We start from the raw sequence: 17,725 nt of genomic DNA on the forward strand, positions 1-17,725 counted from the left end.
TGCAGTATGACATCATTGTCATATGCTTATATGTAACATTAATATAACATTTTATTAGCATAAACGAGAAAACCGTCGGATTTCTGTTCCTAAACACTTATTTTGTCGTGGTGTGGACAGCGGCAGAGGTAACGTTCTAACTGATCATCCTAGGAAATTTCATTGCAATTGATAACTTGATACACAAATCTTAATTTAAAACTATTATTTTCGAGGAGGTAAATTTTATTTTACGCAGGAAAGACTATTTACATTAAGTAAATAATGTTTTAATTACTATTTGCTTTACGTCGCACCGACACAGACAGGGCTTGTGGCGAACGATCGGATAGGACAGGGCTACGACTGGGAAGGAAGCGAACATGACCTTAATTAGAGTCCCAGAATTTGCCCATTGCGAAAATGGGAAAGCACGGAAAACCACCTTCAGGATTGCCGACAAAAGGGTTCGAACTCACTATCTCCCGAATGCAAGCTAACAGCTACGTGATCCATATCACCTTGCCAACATGCTCAGCGATGTCTTAAGTGAACTTCCTACCAATTTTCTGGTCCAGCAGAACGAGTTCTTAAGTGAGGTCCAAATCTGCTTGTAGTAGTAGTGGTTAGTATTTGGCTATTCCCTTTAAGAAGACATGTGAGTCAATTTCTTAAAACATTTAGTGACCACAGTATTTTCAGTATTTTCGTACTCTACTGTTGTATTGTCAGCCCATTCTAGTTAACGGGGTTATTATGTTATTAGTAGACTTTCCTAGCCCATGGAATTAGATCCAAGAACACGACGATGAATGGGTGAATGTGAGGAAGACTTAGGTGTTGCAAAATCTGAGAACATGAACAACTAAATACATAGTTTAAAATGGATGAGTTAAACTTGACAATGGAAACTCTTCAAGACGACTAGAATGCGTCACTTCTAATATCATCATTCTGTGCGGTAAAAATCCTAGTGCCGGCCGTGGGTCAAAGGTATGAGCAGTTTCACTGGTCGCTCACTAACGAAAGGTAGGAATATCGGTGATAGTCTATGCCAACTGTTGCGTGAGTTAGAATTCAAGTTTCAAACCCACTTCAGCCCAACCTGTCGTAAGAAGCGACTAAAAGGGTTCCCAGGGGCTCTTAACGTGGGAGCGTGGTTTGGCATTTCTTCCACAAACTTGTGGCAGGCTCCTCACTTTCATCTATCCTATCCGACCAGCCTCAGTCAACTCTTGTTATTTTCCGACCCCTTTCCTCGGCCCATACCATTATTTTTCGAAATATCGAATCCCTTCATTTTTTCTAGTTATACTTCCTTATAAAACAATAATCACCACCACCAGGACCACCATCACCAACACCACCAACTTCAGACCAGAATTTCTGTGTGATGAACAGCAAATCTTTTCAGTACAGTTTTGTTATCATAAAGTTCTGCAGAATGCAATATTTTATCAAGAGGTGACATAGAAAATCCAAAATGTTGATGTTCATAATTGTTTTAATAGTCTGAGACTTGTTATATTACTGTATAACGAAATTTGATATTACAATTATACAAAGCAGATACCACAAATTTTCACTTCGCAGTCAGTAGCAGTAACTCGAAATTACATCTTTTATATCTAATAAAATGTAGCGACATTTATATTCGTACCTCCGCGAGCTGGGCGATCGTCAGCCATGTTCTCTTCATCGCTATCAAGTTTCTTATTATATACTTTAGACAGCTGCACTTTTGTCTTGTATGAAGTATAGAACTGCATACAACATGTCGTGAGGTCTCTAAGGATTTCTGTAGTGAAATTCAAGCTTCAAAGTAGCTGCGCGTAAGTACGCACGGTGGGTCTGTAGGGTTAATAATCCTGAACGAATATTTTGTTTACGTATCTCTGTAACAGTTATCAGCGATCGTCCTAGATATGCCTCTCGTTGGGTCTTGCTCATTCTCTATAGCTAAAGTCAGGAAATGTGCCTTACTTCAAGTTCTAGCTACGAGTCGTTTATGCAATTTCTATACCAGTTAATTACATATCCACTGCTATAATGTGACCAAAGTTACACGCGTTATCCAAGGTAATTTACACACCCAGGAAGCAAGCACAAAGTACCAGTATTTTCTTTGAGAGAAAATTAATTCAAAACATGAGAACAGTACCTTTACATGTCCCCAGTTATCATTATGTTAAAATAGACTGAAGTGCTTCATAGAAATAGAACACGATGCTACGAGCGAGACATTATGGTTTGACTGGCAAGTACTCACTAGCATATTGCTATAATCGCGTAAAACAAAGCAAGTGCAACGTCATCTCTATATAGGCCGTGCAGGTACCTGGAGGAACAGAAGATACAGATTTCCATTATTCATAAATTCTGCACCAAGTGGGATAGAGAGGTTAACTCTACGCCCGGTTTGCCCGGTTGAATAGTTCACACGGTTGAGTACTGACCAAGTACCTTGGCTTTGATTCAAGACGTCACGTTTCCTTATAGTAAAGGTCAGATTTTCACAAACTCTTTGCCTGATCAAACTAGTAAAGGACTTACGAAATACACTTTTAAATGCTAACCGATCGTGTCTAGATAAGATCGCAACTGTGAACACAGCGGCGAGGACCTAACCAAGAAGTTCTTCTCTCTCTTGTTTTACCAATCATCACATAGTCCCCATGGCAACTGAGGCATTTATCTAACAGTGGAGCAAGTTTTTCGATGTCTCTCTCGTAATATGGTATCCTGGCCGTTGAGACAGCGTTTCAAAGTTTTAAGTACCACTAAATACTTTTACGGTTTTGATGATGATGATGATGATGATGATGATGCTTGTTGTTTAAAGGCTAACATCTAGGTCATCGGCCCCTTTTACGGTTTTTATGATGATGATGATGCTTGTTGTTTAAAGGCTAACATCTAGGTCATCGGCCCCCTTTTACGGTTTTTATGATGATGATGATGATGATGATGCTTGTTGTTTAAAGGAGCCTAACATCTAGGCCATCGGCCCCCTTTTACGGTTTTTGGGGACGCTAAGGTGGCAGAATGTCGTCCGGCAGGAGATCCTTTACGTGCCACGAAGCTGACGCATTTGAGTACCTTCAAACAGAGGACAAGAACACTTGCTGCATGCCACATATCGGTAAACGAGAGCACGTTCGCCGTACTCCCGTAAGAAACACATCAACTTCGATGAATGAATTATCAGATTAAAAAACAGGCAGATAATCAATGAACTATTTTTTCTTCTTTCCTGGTCGTATATGTCCGAGGCGGTAAAGGCGTGCGCGGTTCGCCTGGAAGGACATGGGTTCGAATCCCCGCCAGGAAGTAGAAAAATTTAAGAAAGGAGATTTCCACTTCCGGAGGTGCACATGTCCCTGAGGTTCACTCAGCCTACACCAAAAATGAGTACCACTTTAATTCCTGGGGACAAAGACGGCCGGGCGTAGAGCTAACCACTCTACCCTATTAAGTGCCGAGGTTACGGATAGTGCAAGCCTTTACCTTCCACCCCTCCAAGGGCCTTCATGGCCTAAACGGAGATGACTTTACTTTGCTTTTGCTAGCCGTATATGCACTCATAAACCGGGCACTCCCGAGCTCACTCAGGGTCGGACTCGGAGAGAGTATGTCCGACGTTCTTCTACCAGATCTAATGGCACTACACTTTCCTTAAAGCAGCCTCAGCAGTTTGTTTCCATGTTGCCTTAGGACGCTCTCTTGCTCTCTTCGGCTCTTCGATGGCAAGAGCTTTCCGTACTAAATGGTGTTCATTTCTTCTTCTAACGTGACCATAGCAGCGGAGCTATTTCTCCTCCATCTTGTCGCTGATAGGCACAACTTTAAAGGATCCTCGCACGTCTTCATTGCGCACTTTGTCACGCAGAGTGACTCCCGCCGACCATCGCAACATCCGTATCTCTGTGACGAGCATTCGCTGGTCATGCTTTTTCTGCCTTGCCCAACATTCGGAGTCGTATATGAGGACAGGCCGGAGAGTGGCTTCTTACACTTTGCCCTTTAATTTGACTGGCATGCGCTTATTACACAGAACACCAGTATGAGACCGCCGTTTCATCCAGCCAACACTGATGCGGTGCTTGACATCTGCATCGATATTACCATCAGTTGTGATGACCGGTCCATATATTTAAACTTGTCGGTCATCATCAGTGGTTCTTCAGCAGGGAAAGCAGTGTTGTGTGGGCACGCTTGCCCTGGCTTCTTGCGACTTATTCTTAATCCATCTGTCTCTAGTACTACTCGCCATAGTCCCAAGATTGCATCAACCTTATGACTGACTCACCAACTAAAACAATATCGTCTGCATAAAGTATGGTCCACGACAGGTCTGTCATCAGCTGCTCCGTCAGGTAGTTGATGACAATGTTGACCAGTACCGGGCTCAGTGCCGACTCCTGCTGTACACAAACATCAATACGGAAACTATCTGAAACACCTGCAGTGGTTTTCACCATAGTAGATGGACGTAGGTGCATTTATTAGATCATCTTCACATACACATTAGGATCTTTTTGATGTTTTAGTGCTGCACAGACAATATCTCTAGGAACGCGATCGAAGGCTTTCTCAAGATCGGTGAATACCATATGGAGGTCTTTACGTAGCTCAGGCTGTTTCTCAATAAAGAAAGACCCGCAGAGTCAGAATTGCGTCACTTGCTGACATAACTGATGTGAAACCACACTTTTCCTATGGATGTTAATCAAACACTTGATGCAGATTTTGAGCGTGTGTGAAGTGAGCTTGATGCCTTGGTAATTCTAACATTCTCGGACATCACCCATTTGCTTAGAGATGGGCACAAGGAAGCTTTGAAGGAACTGTTTTGGCATTGGAAATCCTGCGAGGATTTTGTTGAACAATTTCGTCAACTACTCATTTCCTTCGGCACCTAGGACTTTCCATAGTTCAGCCGGAATATCAACAGGGCCAACTGCTTTGCCGTTCTTCATCTTTGACACAGCTGCTGCAACATTACAAGGGGTGACTTCAGGCACAGGTCCCTCAACTGGACACTGAGAAACTACTCGGTCTCGTGGAAACTCCTCATTTAGTAACCCTTCGAAACAGTTCTTCCAGTGGTTGTTAATGGCTTTATCATTAGTCGGTCATGTTCCCCGATCACCGTGGATATATTTGGTGGCGACAATATCCCTGGACTTTCTTTCGCGCTGAACAGCGACCTTGTAGATCCGCTGCACACCCTCTGGTGTCTCCAAGTCGTCATAGAGGCCTTGCTGCGCTTCACTTTTAGCTATTTCTACGACTCTCTTGGCCTGCTTTGTGATGACCTTTTGTTTTTCCTTTAGGTATTGTCTATTCTGGTTGTCTTTCTCCTTCTACCAAGCTTTAAACACAGTCTTTTTCTTCTTCAGTGCCTCCTGGACCTTGTATTTCCAAAACCAGGTTTCCTTGTCTATTTTCAGTGCGCCATTAGAAACTCCAAGACGATGCCTTGCCCTGATGGTACAGTATTCCTGGAATCTCTTCCACATTTGATCTGGGGTGTCGTTGTCGTTCTCCTGCATGTCCTGGACAATATACGCCTCGATATCATTAATAAGTGGTTGTGTTGTCTCTTTATCTCGCAATTTGAACCACTTAATCTTCGTATTTGGTCTGACTCGGTTGTTAACGGGCACCGTAGCGGTAGCTCTCCGATCGAAAGCCTATGTTGAGATATCAGAGGTTCTCCTGGGATGACCTTGCAGTCAACAAACTGTCTCAACAGAAGACGGTTGCAGAGAATGTAGTCAATTTGTGTACGTATGACTTTCTCCTCCACTCGGTCTTGTACCATTGATGAGGTCTTCACCTTGTATGTGATAAGGTGTTCTTCCTTCATCCGAAAGTATATGTTGACCACAGCTAGATTGTACGCTGAGGCAAACTGGAAGATCTCTCCACTCTGATCATTCCTTATTCTGTAACCAAAGCCTCCAAGACATTCGGAATAATCCTCGCCAGTCCTTCTAACATGACCATTAAGGTCACCCAACACAATCTTGTTCTCTTCATGTGGAATCTGCTGCACTAGATGGTCGTAGTCCTTCCAGAATTTTTGTTTCGTGATTTCATCACAGGCAGCCTGAGGCGCATATGCAGAGATCACATTGAGGCAGACGGTATAATCCTTGGCTATTTTAACTGCCATTAGACGGCCGCTGATCCGTGTGACTGAAAGCAGCCTTCTGCTAAGATTATTGGTGAGAATGATTCCTACACCACTTCTTACATTGGTATCACCGTTGTAGAAGAGCCTATAGCCATGGCCGATGTTTCTGGCTTTTCCTCCTCTCCACTTTGCCTCCTGCACAACTGCGATGTCCAGTCATTGCCTTTCTAGAATGTCTGCTAGTTCAGATGTTTTTCCGGTGAGCGTGCCAACGTTCCACGTACCGATTCTCAACTTTGGCAACGTATTTCCCGCTTTCTGCACGGGAGCACGTGTCCTAGCTTTTGCCTCACTTTTGCGGGGAGGCGACCTATCGATTATCTTCCTACAAATATGTCGTACTGTCACGGTCAGCATGGTATGACGCCAAACCATATCAGTCTCGCTGACTGACACTTGGACGCTACCGTTAACGCTACTGTTGAGTTCATCCGATACTGGCAGTCAGCAGAGTCCCATGGACCTCTACGTTGATCCTTTTAAAGAAGCTTCATGAAACATGGTGAGATGGCTCCAAGTGGCATTTCTTCCACTGAAGGGACCATCGCCCCACCTAAAAGAGCTCATCTGTCCCAAGCCGTTGGCACCCTTACGAAGTCAGGTTATCTACCGCCGCCCAACACTCGGAGTTGAGTCGCTGGGTGTATGGTCTACTTGATCACCATAGCGGGATGTCCCGGCCAGACAGAAAGATAATAAAACATAAGCCGTTACAATCAGGGAAGAGCTAGAAGTGTTGCAACCTTAGAAATACCAAAACAAGGAATAATGGTCAGTTTAGAAAACCTGTAAATACAAAATTTCTTTAAATTTCTAATTATTCCACTTTGCACCAAAGTGCATGACATCAGTTCTTTAATAGAGGTATCTATGGAGAAAAGTCCAAATTTCTTGAAATAGTTGTTGCAACCTGTGATACACACAAGAAAATAAAATAAATCCAATCAGATTAGGAAATCATAAAATAACACATTACCATATCACTTTAGTAGTGACATCTGTTGATCAACGTCCCAACTTCTTGCACTCGGTGTTTCAAGATTCGTATGTTACATAGAGTTCTTCAAGGCGCTTCCTTTAAATGCACGGGGATGAGGTGTACCTCGCGGTACAATATTAATTAATGTACAACCCCAGCATTTTCCTGGTGTGAAAATAGGAAACCACGAAAAACCATCTTCAGGGTTGCCGACAGTGGGGTTCGGACGCACTATCTCCCGGATACTGGTGGGGCCGATGACCTTAGATGTTAGGCCCCTTTAAACAACAAGCATCATCATCATCATCAGCAGCACTTAAGCGACTGCAGCGTTCGAGCTCGGTCAGAAGATATTTAAATGCCGGATTTCTGAGTTAAGAATTCTTGTAATGTAGAGTATTTATTTAAAAAAGGTGTTACCTCATTTGCCCCTTTCCTGCAATTATTTTTAGGGTAAACATAGAAAACAGCCTTGTTGTCAGACAATTGGTGGACGTTGAAAGAAAGGAAGCTCAATTGTCGCTTGTAGAAAACGATGTTTGTAGAAATGTTTGGAAAGGGGATATTTTTGGAAATTATTTGTAACAAACACATCACAGGCACAGTACTACATGAATCACTTCTGGGGTACCCAAGGGCAATACTGAACCGTGTATTCAAAATTGTTCGGTATGCTTCATAGGAGACCGAGTGCTCAGGATTCTTTCCTTTATACATGTTAAAGAGGAAGTTCCTCAGAGAGTTACAAATTTTGAGTCCTCTTTCTGCTATAATGGCTTTCACGACTCTTAAATGATGAGATGTGATCTATAACTAGCCTTTCATATTCTACAGATAATTTGTTGCACCTGTTAGTGTGTTTGCCACGCATATCGATGCCTATTTGTGTATTAATTTTTATGCATCTCTGAGTATTTTCAAGTCTCTTTTTCTAAATCCCATGCAAAAATCTGAAAGCTTTTTGACATACTTCAATTTCGTTTGCATCACACCCATCTGAAATCCCTAACTTGCATTTGAAACTTTTGTCTCGAAGAATGGCATCTTCTTCATCTTTTCTTGGTCTCCTCTGTTTTCTATCGTGGGATGTAATTAAACCAGCCAAATGAAAAGTTTGTTTCTCCCAACACTATAAACCATTGAAGTCGTTGATTATCTTATTTTTCTGCTTTATGCCAGTACTGTTGAAACACTTCATCCTACAGTTACTAGGATCATCAATCTCATGAGACTGGGCTCCCAGTATTTCCTTTTTGTATCCTTGATCCTACCAAAAGTATCCCTCTTCTGACTACTTTGATAAGATTCATTCGGTTGTTGACCACCTACAATCTCTCTGCACAGGTATTTGCATCCATGTTTTAACTTCGCTGGCACACACAATAACAGCCAAAATAACACTGTGCAGTTGTAGGCCTAATTGTCTTGCAAAAACACACACGACGAACATCCAGCAGTGTTGCCACACACAGCACACTTCGTACTCCATACAGCTGCATTCTAATAGCTGTAATAAAAAGACTTACCTCTCTTTTCCCCTGTTTGCTACTGACTTACCTCACTCTTCCCCTATAGGTGAAATTTTCAATACGAAATTTCTCACTGACTAGTTGCCCTTTTGCTCTGCAATTTAGCCCAATCTAAGGGTGACAACTCCTAGCCACTACAACTCTTACTAAAAGGTTCCAACATAGGCTCCTAAGTGGCCAGCACAAACAAAAGTCAATACTTATCGGTAGGCTAAAGTACTGATATCATGCGAGAGTTCAACGTCTCGCTACTTCTTTTGTTGTTGCTATTTTGCTTTACGTCGCACCGACACAGATAAGTCTTATGGCGACGATGGGACAGGGAAGGCCTAGGAGTGGGAAGGAAGGGGCCGTGGCCTTAATTAAGGTATAGACCCAGCATTTATCTAGTGTGAAAATGGGAAACGACCGAAAACCATCTTCAGGGCTGCCGACAGTGGGGTTCGAACATACTATCTCCCGGATGCAAGCTCACAGCTGCGCGACCCTTAACCGCACGGCCAACTCGCCCGGTCGTCTCGCTACTAGACGACACTAATGTAATATGTTAAAGAGTTGCCTAACTCTAGGAAGGGGCCATCTACATGTTGTTATTATTATTATTATTATTATTATTATTATTATTATTATTATTATTATTATTATTATTAATTGCATGCTGTCCACTATGTTCGACAGTCATCTTGTACTGGAGATTCCACGAAGAAGCCTGATCTCCCAGCTCACTTCTCCAAAGTCTCTTCCACTCTCACCACGAACCAATTAAGACTTGGGAAATCAATGCCGGCAAGGTAGTATAGGCTGCAGTTACCGTTCATTAACGGTGACGTTGTGTAGCCACGTGAGATGTGCTGCCCATTTCCCGTTAATTTCCTCACTTCCTAATTCGCAGTTCATTGGCTTTCATTCGTCACTTCGCTCTTCTCAAAATAAAACCGTATCAAATCCACGAACCGAGAGAGACACCCTTACATCCTAGCCATTCCCAGCGGGACTGATCGTCATGGCTCACCAAGATAGTCATGGTTCGAATCCTAGACGACACTTGTGGGAATTTGAAATGAAATAAACATTTTATATATATTACGTCGCACTAACTTCCTTTATATTTTTCGGAGGAATCGAAAAGCCGGAATTTTCTTCCACAGGAATTTTCTGCGTACTCTGGTCCATTGGTTGAATAGTGAGCGTTGTAGCCTTCAGTTCAGAGGGCTCCGGGTTCGATTCCTGGTCTGACTGATAATTTTAGCCACTTCTGCTTAATACTTCAGTTCGAGTCTGAGTGTTTGAGTCCAACTTAATACACATCTTCATTGACATACAACACATCACACTACCAACCACAATAAAAAGACGTAATAGTGATCCAGCCGTAGAAATGGGTTTAACTCGGATAGAGTGCCGATCCAAAGTAATTGGTTGAATGGTACTCGTAGGAAGAAGAGGAGATCAATAGGAGACTGACACTTTCAAATGTTGTAAAACCCGTACTTTACATTGTTAAGGTGGAAATACAAATTTTAAACAGTTAAATCGTTTGTTTAATAGTTTTGATAGCACCATTTTTAACATCCTAGTGCCTATTTAGTTTGCGTAAATGTTAATGCCTGAATGTCCTCAGTTCATTTATTACATAGCGTTTGTATAACATCAGCGAGCAAGAAGTGTCCAGGTTTATTTAAAATATTAAATAGGCCCTACTATATTGTATACAATAAGCAGGAATCTTTGCAATAACACGTGGTAATAATTCTACACATTACACTCGTGCTTACAAAGTATGTTATCTAAATTCCACACACAACACATGCATAAACTATATGTAGCTATTTGTTTACGTCGCATCGAGACAGAAAGGTCTTAGGGTATGGCGACGACGGCATTGGAAAGTGCTAGGGATGGGATAGAAGTGAATATGACTTTAATTAAGGTACAGGTTCAACATTTTCCTGGAATGAACGTGGAAACCACGGAAAACCATCTTCAGGGCTACCGATAGTGGGATTCGAATCCACTAACCCCCGAATGTAAGCTCACAGCTATGTGACCCAAACTACGCAGTCAACTCGCTCGGTATATACAGGGTGGGGCAGAGCAACTTGCTTATTTAGAAATTCAATTTAATAATAAGTAATACAGGTATATATTTAATTTTTTGAACAGCATCAAGTACATCATTTATGTTTTATGTTTACACTGTTTTAAAAATGATATCAGGCAGATGGCGTCCATTATTCTCATTACACTGTGGTAATCGAACTCGAAAGTTTCGTTCAACCCTTTCCAACATATCCACGACGGGTATGCTGGCGACAGCTTAACGAATGATGTTCTTCAGGTGAGCCAGGGTCTGAGGACGATCGTAGTAAACAATCGATTTTAGATAGCCCCATAAAAATTAGACGCAGGGGGCTAAATTAGGCGACCAGGCAGGCCAGTGAAGATAGTCCCTCAAGGAGAATAGGCGTCGTGGGAATCGTTGCTGCAAAGGAGTCATCGACACGCGCTGTGTGTGCCGCGGCACCGTCCTGCTGGAACCATACATCTGGTACATTCATCACGTTGAGTGCTGGCAAGAAAAACCCTGAATCAAGTGGACATAATGGACAGCAGTCACCGACACTGCTCGCTCGTTTTCTTCCCCCAAAAAATGTACCATGGACTAATTATTCCAACTCGCGATAGTGCACACCAAACTTTGTGAATGTAGGGGACGCTGATGAAGTAGTCTGGGGTTCACAGGGCTCCAGTAGCGCATGTTCTGCTTATTTACAGATCGTAAGGGATGGAAATGAGCCTCATCACTGAATAAAACAAGTGTGTAATGAGGCATGACAAGAAGCGCCTGACGTGCATTTTTTTCGAGCAACAAAATCGTGTGGATTAAGTTCCTGCAACCCAGGCATTTTGCAGATATTAAATTTCAGTCAGTCGTGAAGGATTCGCCTCACAGAACGAACAGACAACCAACAGCAGCAGCATGTTTGTGGGCAGAGCGCTCAGGGCATTGCACAACAGGATGCCTCACTTTGCGGTGACCTTGTTTTCGTGGAAGCCCAGGTTTTTTCCTTCACATCACTAGTTTCCCTGCAGTTATTTACCCATGAAACAATAGATGGCCTACCAGGAAGATGACCACGGGGCGCAATACTGAAATGGGTACGAAATGCACATTGCGTTGCGAAAATTGAGCGACCGTTAAAAATGTAAGCCTCGAGAGTAAACGCGCGCTCCTCCTTCGTCCACTCCGTAATGCTCGCTAAACCAAGCAGTGACAACTTTACGCCCCGCCATCTCGAATGTGCCTACTCCCACCCTTCCTCGGAGCAACCATGGCTTCAGGACGCCAAATTCAAGTAAGCAAGTTCCTCTGCCCAGCCCTGTATAACCGAGGTGTTCACGCTGGGTATGCCGTCCCGCGGGCCCAACACTGTAAGTGGGCGGACTGGCAGGCGATGAGCGCAGCGTATGCTATTCTACCACAGTGACGTTGTGGCTACGTCACAGCCGTGAAGGTGGCCGAAGTTCTCCCAGTCACTCTCGATCACTGCTGTGATACCCGAGTTTGAAATGGAGGCAGAAAATAATGAAAGAAAGAGAGCCGAAGTCCACGTCATTCTCAATTTACATTGTAAGAAAAAAGTTATTTACGTTAATTGCAGTTTATGTATTTTTACCGCATACAATAAAGAGTTAGGCCAACAACCTCAAATATGTTTATAATGTACGTAATGAATTCCAACTTTCACTATTAAATTTTAAGAGTGCTTTAGAACCATGTTTACTATAATATGAGGTAAGGTCGATAAGCTGTGGCTTGTGGTTGTTTTGGGTTTAAATTATCTGATAAATTCACAAACAATCCAATCATGCTTACCGCGATTAACATCAATTAGGTTATTTATTTGAAGGCATATTGTATAACTACAGCATCTAGTTAATACACTAGTATCAAAAAGTTAAGCATGAGTTACGAGTAAGCAGAGCAACAGGAAATAGACCGCAAATCGCACGACGTATGCACCTACCAAACTTACGTGTTCGCTCTGTATAGGAAAGGAGTGTTCCCTGTTTTGACTAGCAGGAACACTGTTAACGCTCGGAGATACAGGTACGAGGTACGTGACAACAAAATGGCAAAACGACGTCATTTGGAACCCGTTTTGCAGGGTAGAATATTCGGCCACCTGGAAGCAGGCCAGAAACAGACCGAAGTCGCCGTATCCTTGAATGTGTCACAAAGTGTCATTTCCAGGTTTTGGAGACGATTTCGAGACACAGGAGATGTTAGTCGTAGGCCCGTACCAGGTCGACCAAGGGTAACCACCCCACAGCAGGACTGATATCTGGCCTTAACCGCCCGATGAAATCGGAGTGCACCTGCAAGACAATTGCCGGTGTAGCTTGCAGCCATCTCAGGGGTTGCCGTTTCCCGGCAAACTGTGTACCGGAGGCTCAGAACAGCAGGGCTGTTTGCCCGACGTCCAGCGGTGTGCGTCCCGGTCACTCCAGCACAGAGACGACCCCCTTTTACTGTGGAGCCGTCAATATCGAAACTGGACCATGAATGAATGGAGCATTGTGTTCTTCACAGATGAATCCCGCTTCAGTTTGCAGTACGATTCCCGTCGTACATTAATCTGGAGAGAACCGGGTAGCCGATACAACCACAGGAACATCGTGGAACGGGACCAGTAAGGTGGTGGTTGCGTCATTGTGTGGAGCGGCATCATGTTGAATGGCCGTAAGGACCTGCACATCTTCATGGGTGTTCCGAGGAACACTGTTAACGCTCGGAGATACAGGTATGAGGTACTGAGACTACATGTTTGACTCTTCAGAGGTGCGGGTGGACCAGACTTCCTTTTAATCGACTATAATGCCCGACCGTACCGCGCTGTTTTGGTGGATGAATTTCTGGCTGGGTAAGACATTCATTCCATGGACTAGCCAGCGAGGTCTGCGGATCTGAAGCCTGTAGAACATGCCTGGGATGCATTGGGGAGGCGAATTGCATCCCGTCAGCCTCCACCAACGACCCTCCAAGACCTCGCATTTCCCTTTCGGAGGAATGGGATCGACTGCTACAAGAGCTCTTGGACCATCTGATAGAGAACATGCCACGTCGCGTCGCTGCGGAGCATGTGTGGCCGTTAGGGGTAATCATACACCCTATTAGCAGCATATTTTGTTGTGGAAGACATTGCCAACTTTTGTTAGTTGTTCTCAAAGGTGTACCTTAGCTATCAGAACCTTTCTGACACTGTTATTTTGGACAAGTAGAGTGACATATGGTGTGTGATTCAGCTTCCGTTTGTTCAGCAATCCGTCTGACATTTCTATCAGGCGGTATGGCCTCGTTTAGTGATTATTCTTAACTTTTGGGCACTAGTGTATATTTACATTGTTGTTGTAATTTAATCGTGGGTAGTAAATATCTATGGCCTCACTCGTGATGAAACTCACTCTCACTATTTAGAGGCTAGCTATTATCATTGGGCGCCTGTTAAACTGTAAATACTATTTTCAGAAATTCAGTGAACAGAGAAAGTCACACAACATGACAACAGTGTGCAAACTCAAGCAGTAAACTTGTTGAATTATGTAATTTTATTACTTTTTGATTAATGAATAACAGAAATTTTACTATTTTTTACAAATGGAAATACTGTCTTGTCCATCCAAGGAATTGTAAATCGTACCTTGTACGTTTTAACTCTGTACATTTGTATATAGTAACAACAATTTTATAACGTGTCAGTTTTCTTTTAATAAATATACGAGAGTGCTATCAATATTAATGGGGCTTATGGATGTACCTGGGTGTGCTAGGAGTAAGTAATATTCGGGTAAGGGGAGATAACGAGGAAGAGATAGGAGATTATAAAGTGTACTTGACGGGTGTTAGAAAGGGAAGGGCAGAGTATGGGGTAGGGCTGTTTATCAGAAATACCATTGCACGCAACATAGTTTCTGTTAGACACGTAAATGAGCTAATAATGTGGGTATATATGGCATTTGGAGTAATTAGAACCAGAACTGTCTCAGTGTATTCACCTTGTGAGGGTGCAGATGAGGATGAAGTTGACAAGTTTTATGAAGTATTGAGTGACATCGTGGTCAGGGTCAACAGCAAGGATAGAATAGTGCCAATGGGCGATTTCAATGCGAGAGTTGGGAATAGAACTGCAGGATACGAAAGGGTGATTGGTAAATGTGGGGAAGATATGGAAGCTAATGGGAATGGGAAGCGTTTGCTGGACTTCTGTGCTAGTATGGGTTTAGCAGTTACGAATACATTCTTCAAGCATAAGGCTATTCACCACAACACATGGGAGGCTAGGGGTACCAGATCCATAATAGACTATATCTTAACCGACTTCGAATTCAGGAAATCTGTTAGGAATGTATGAGTTTTCCAGGGATTTTTCGATTATACAGACTACTATCTGATCTGTAGTGAACTAAGTATCTCTATGCATAGGATAGAGAAAGTGAAATCTGTCTGAAAAGGAATGAGAATAGAAAATCTCCAGGACGAGGAATTTAGACAGTATATGGATATGATTAGTGAGAAGTTTCGAACAGTAGATAGTAATCAGGTTCAGGATATAGAAGGAGAATGGGTGGCATACAGGGATGCTCTAGTAGAAACAGCAGGGGAATGCCTAGGAACAACTGCGTGTAAAGATGGGAAAAGGCGAACATCTCGGTGGAATGATGAAGTGAGAGCAGCTTGTAAACTTAAAAAGAATGCTTATCAAAAATGGCTCCAAACAAGGGCCGAGGTAGACAGGGATTTGTACGTAGATGAAAGAAACAGAGCGAAACAAATAGTTGTTGAACCCAAAAAGAAGTCGTGGGAAGATTTTGGTAATAATCTGGAAAGGCTAGGTCAATCAGAACGGAAACCTTTCTGGACAGTAATAAAGAATTTTAGTAAGGGAGGAAAATAGAAAATGAACAGTGTTTTGAGTAATTCAGGTGAACTCATAATAGATCCCAGGGAATCAATGGAGAGGTGGAGGGAATATTTTGAACATCTTCTCAACGTAAAAGGAAATCTTCCTGGTGGTGTTGCGAACAGCCAAGCTCATGGAGAGGAGGAAAATGATGTTGGTGAAATTACGCTTGAGGAAGTGAAAAGGATGGTAAATAAACTCCATTTTCATAAAGCAGCAGGAATAGATTAAATTAGACCGGAAATGGTGAAGTATAGTGGGAAGGCAGGGATGAAATGGCTTCATAGAGTAGTAAGATTAGCATGGAGTGTTGGTAAGGTACCTTCAGATTGGAGAAAGGCAGTAATAGCACCTATCTATAAGCAAGGGAACAGGAAGGATTGCAACAACTATCGAGGTATCTCATTGATTAGTATACCAGACAAAGTATTCACTGGCATCTTGGAAGGGAGGGTGCGATCAGTAGTTGAGAGAAAGTTGGATGAAAACAAGTGTGGTTTTAGACCACAGAGGGGCTGTCAGGATCAGATTTTCAGTATGAGCCAGGTAATTGAGAAACGCTACGAGAGAACTAGGCAGTTGTGTTTATGTTTCGTAGATCTACAAAAAGCATAGGCCTATGACAGGGTACCGAGGTAAAAGGTGTTCGCCATACTGGGGGACTATGAAATCAAAGGTAGATTATTAAAATCAGTCAAAGGCATTTATGTTGACAATTGGGCTTCAGTGAGAATTGATGGTAGAATGAGTTCTTGGTCCAGGGTACTTACAGGGGTTAGACAAGGCTGTAATCTTTCATTTTGCTGTTCGTACTTTACACGGATCAACTGCTGAAATGTATGAAATGGCAGGGAGGGATTCAGTTAGGTGGAAATGTAGTAAGCAGTCTGGGCTATGCTGACGACTTGGTCTTAATGGCAGATTGGGCAAAAGCCTGCAGTCTAAAATTATGGAAATAGGTGCGATGAGTATGGTATGAAAATTAGCCTTTCGAAGACTAAATTGATGTCAGTAGGTAAGAAATTCAACAGAATTGAATGTCGGATTGGTGATACAAAGCCAAAACAGGTCGATAATTTGAAGTATTTAGGTTGTGTGTTCTCCCAGGATGGTAATACAGTAAGTAAGATTGAATCAAGGTGTAGTAAAGCTAATGCAGTGAGCTCTGTTGCGATCAACAGTATTCTGTAAGAAGGAAGTCAGCTCCCAGACGAAACTATCTTTACATCGGTCTGTTTTCAGACCAACTTTGCTTTACGGGAGCGAAAGCTGGGTGGACCCAGGATGTCTCATTCATAAGTTAGAAGTAACAGACATGAAAGTAGCGGGAATGATTGCTGGTACATTCATGTGAGGACAATGGCAAGAGGGTACTCGGAATGAGGAGATAAAGGCTATTTTACGAATGAACTCGATGGATGAAGCTGTACGCATAAACCGGCTTCGGTGGTGGGGTCATGTGAGGCGAATAGATGAGAATAGGTTGCCTAGGAGAATAATGGAGTCTGTTTTGTAGGGTAAGAGAAGTAGAGGGAGACCAGGATGTCGATGGTTAGACTCAGTTTCTAACGTTTTAAAGATAAGAGGTATAGAACTAAACGAGGCCTCAGCACTAGTTGCAAATAGAGGATTGTGGCGATGTTTAGTAAATTCATAGAGGCTTGCAGACTGAACGTTGAAAGACATCAGTCTTTCATGATAATGTATGTATGTATGTAAAGAAAACTGACAGTATAGGCCCTAAATCAATCCGGAATAGGCTATCTTGAAAAGGTCATTTTTTGCTATTATAGCGCTATGTTTTGAATACTGCACCCCAATCAGCACTTCGCTTATTAGTGGAGGAGAGCTTCGTAATCACACGCTCCCTCCCTTCCCTGCAACCCGTGTTCGCTCTCTCGCTTCACTGTGACGTAAGCTGCCCGCATTTACGTCACGCCAGCCCGGCCGCACTGGGTTAGCCACAACGGGCGCACAGCTGGGCATCTCTGTTGTTTAAACTTTCTTGAGTCTATTCCAGTTATTTCTGGCGTCGCTGGATCCACCCAGGCTCATTTTGGTTTTGGCCGTGGTT

Source organism: Anabrus simplex, chromosome 2 (genome assembly GCF_040414725.1).
Source record: "Anabrus simplex isolate iqAnaSimp1 chromosome 2, ASM4041472v1, whole genome shotgun sequence".
Taxonomy (NCBI): Eukaryota; Metazoa; Arthropoda; class Insecta; order Orthoptera; family Tettigoniidae; genus Anabrus; species Anabrus simplex.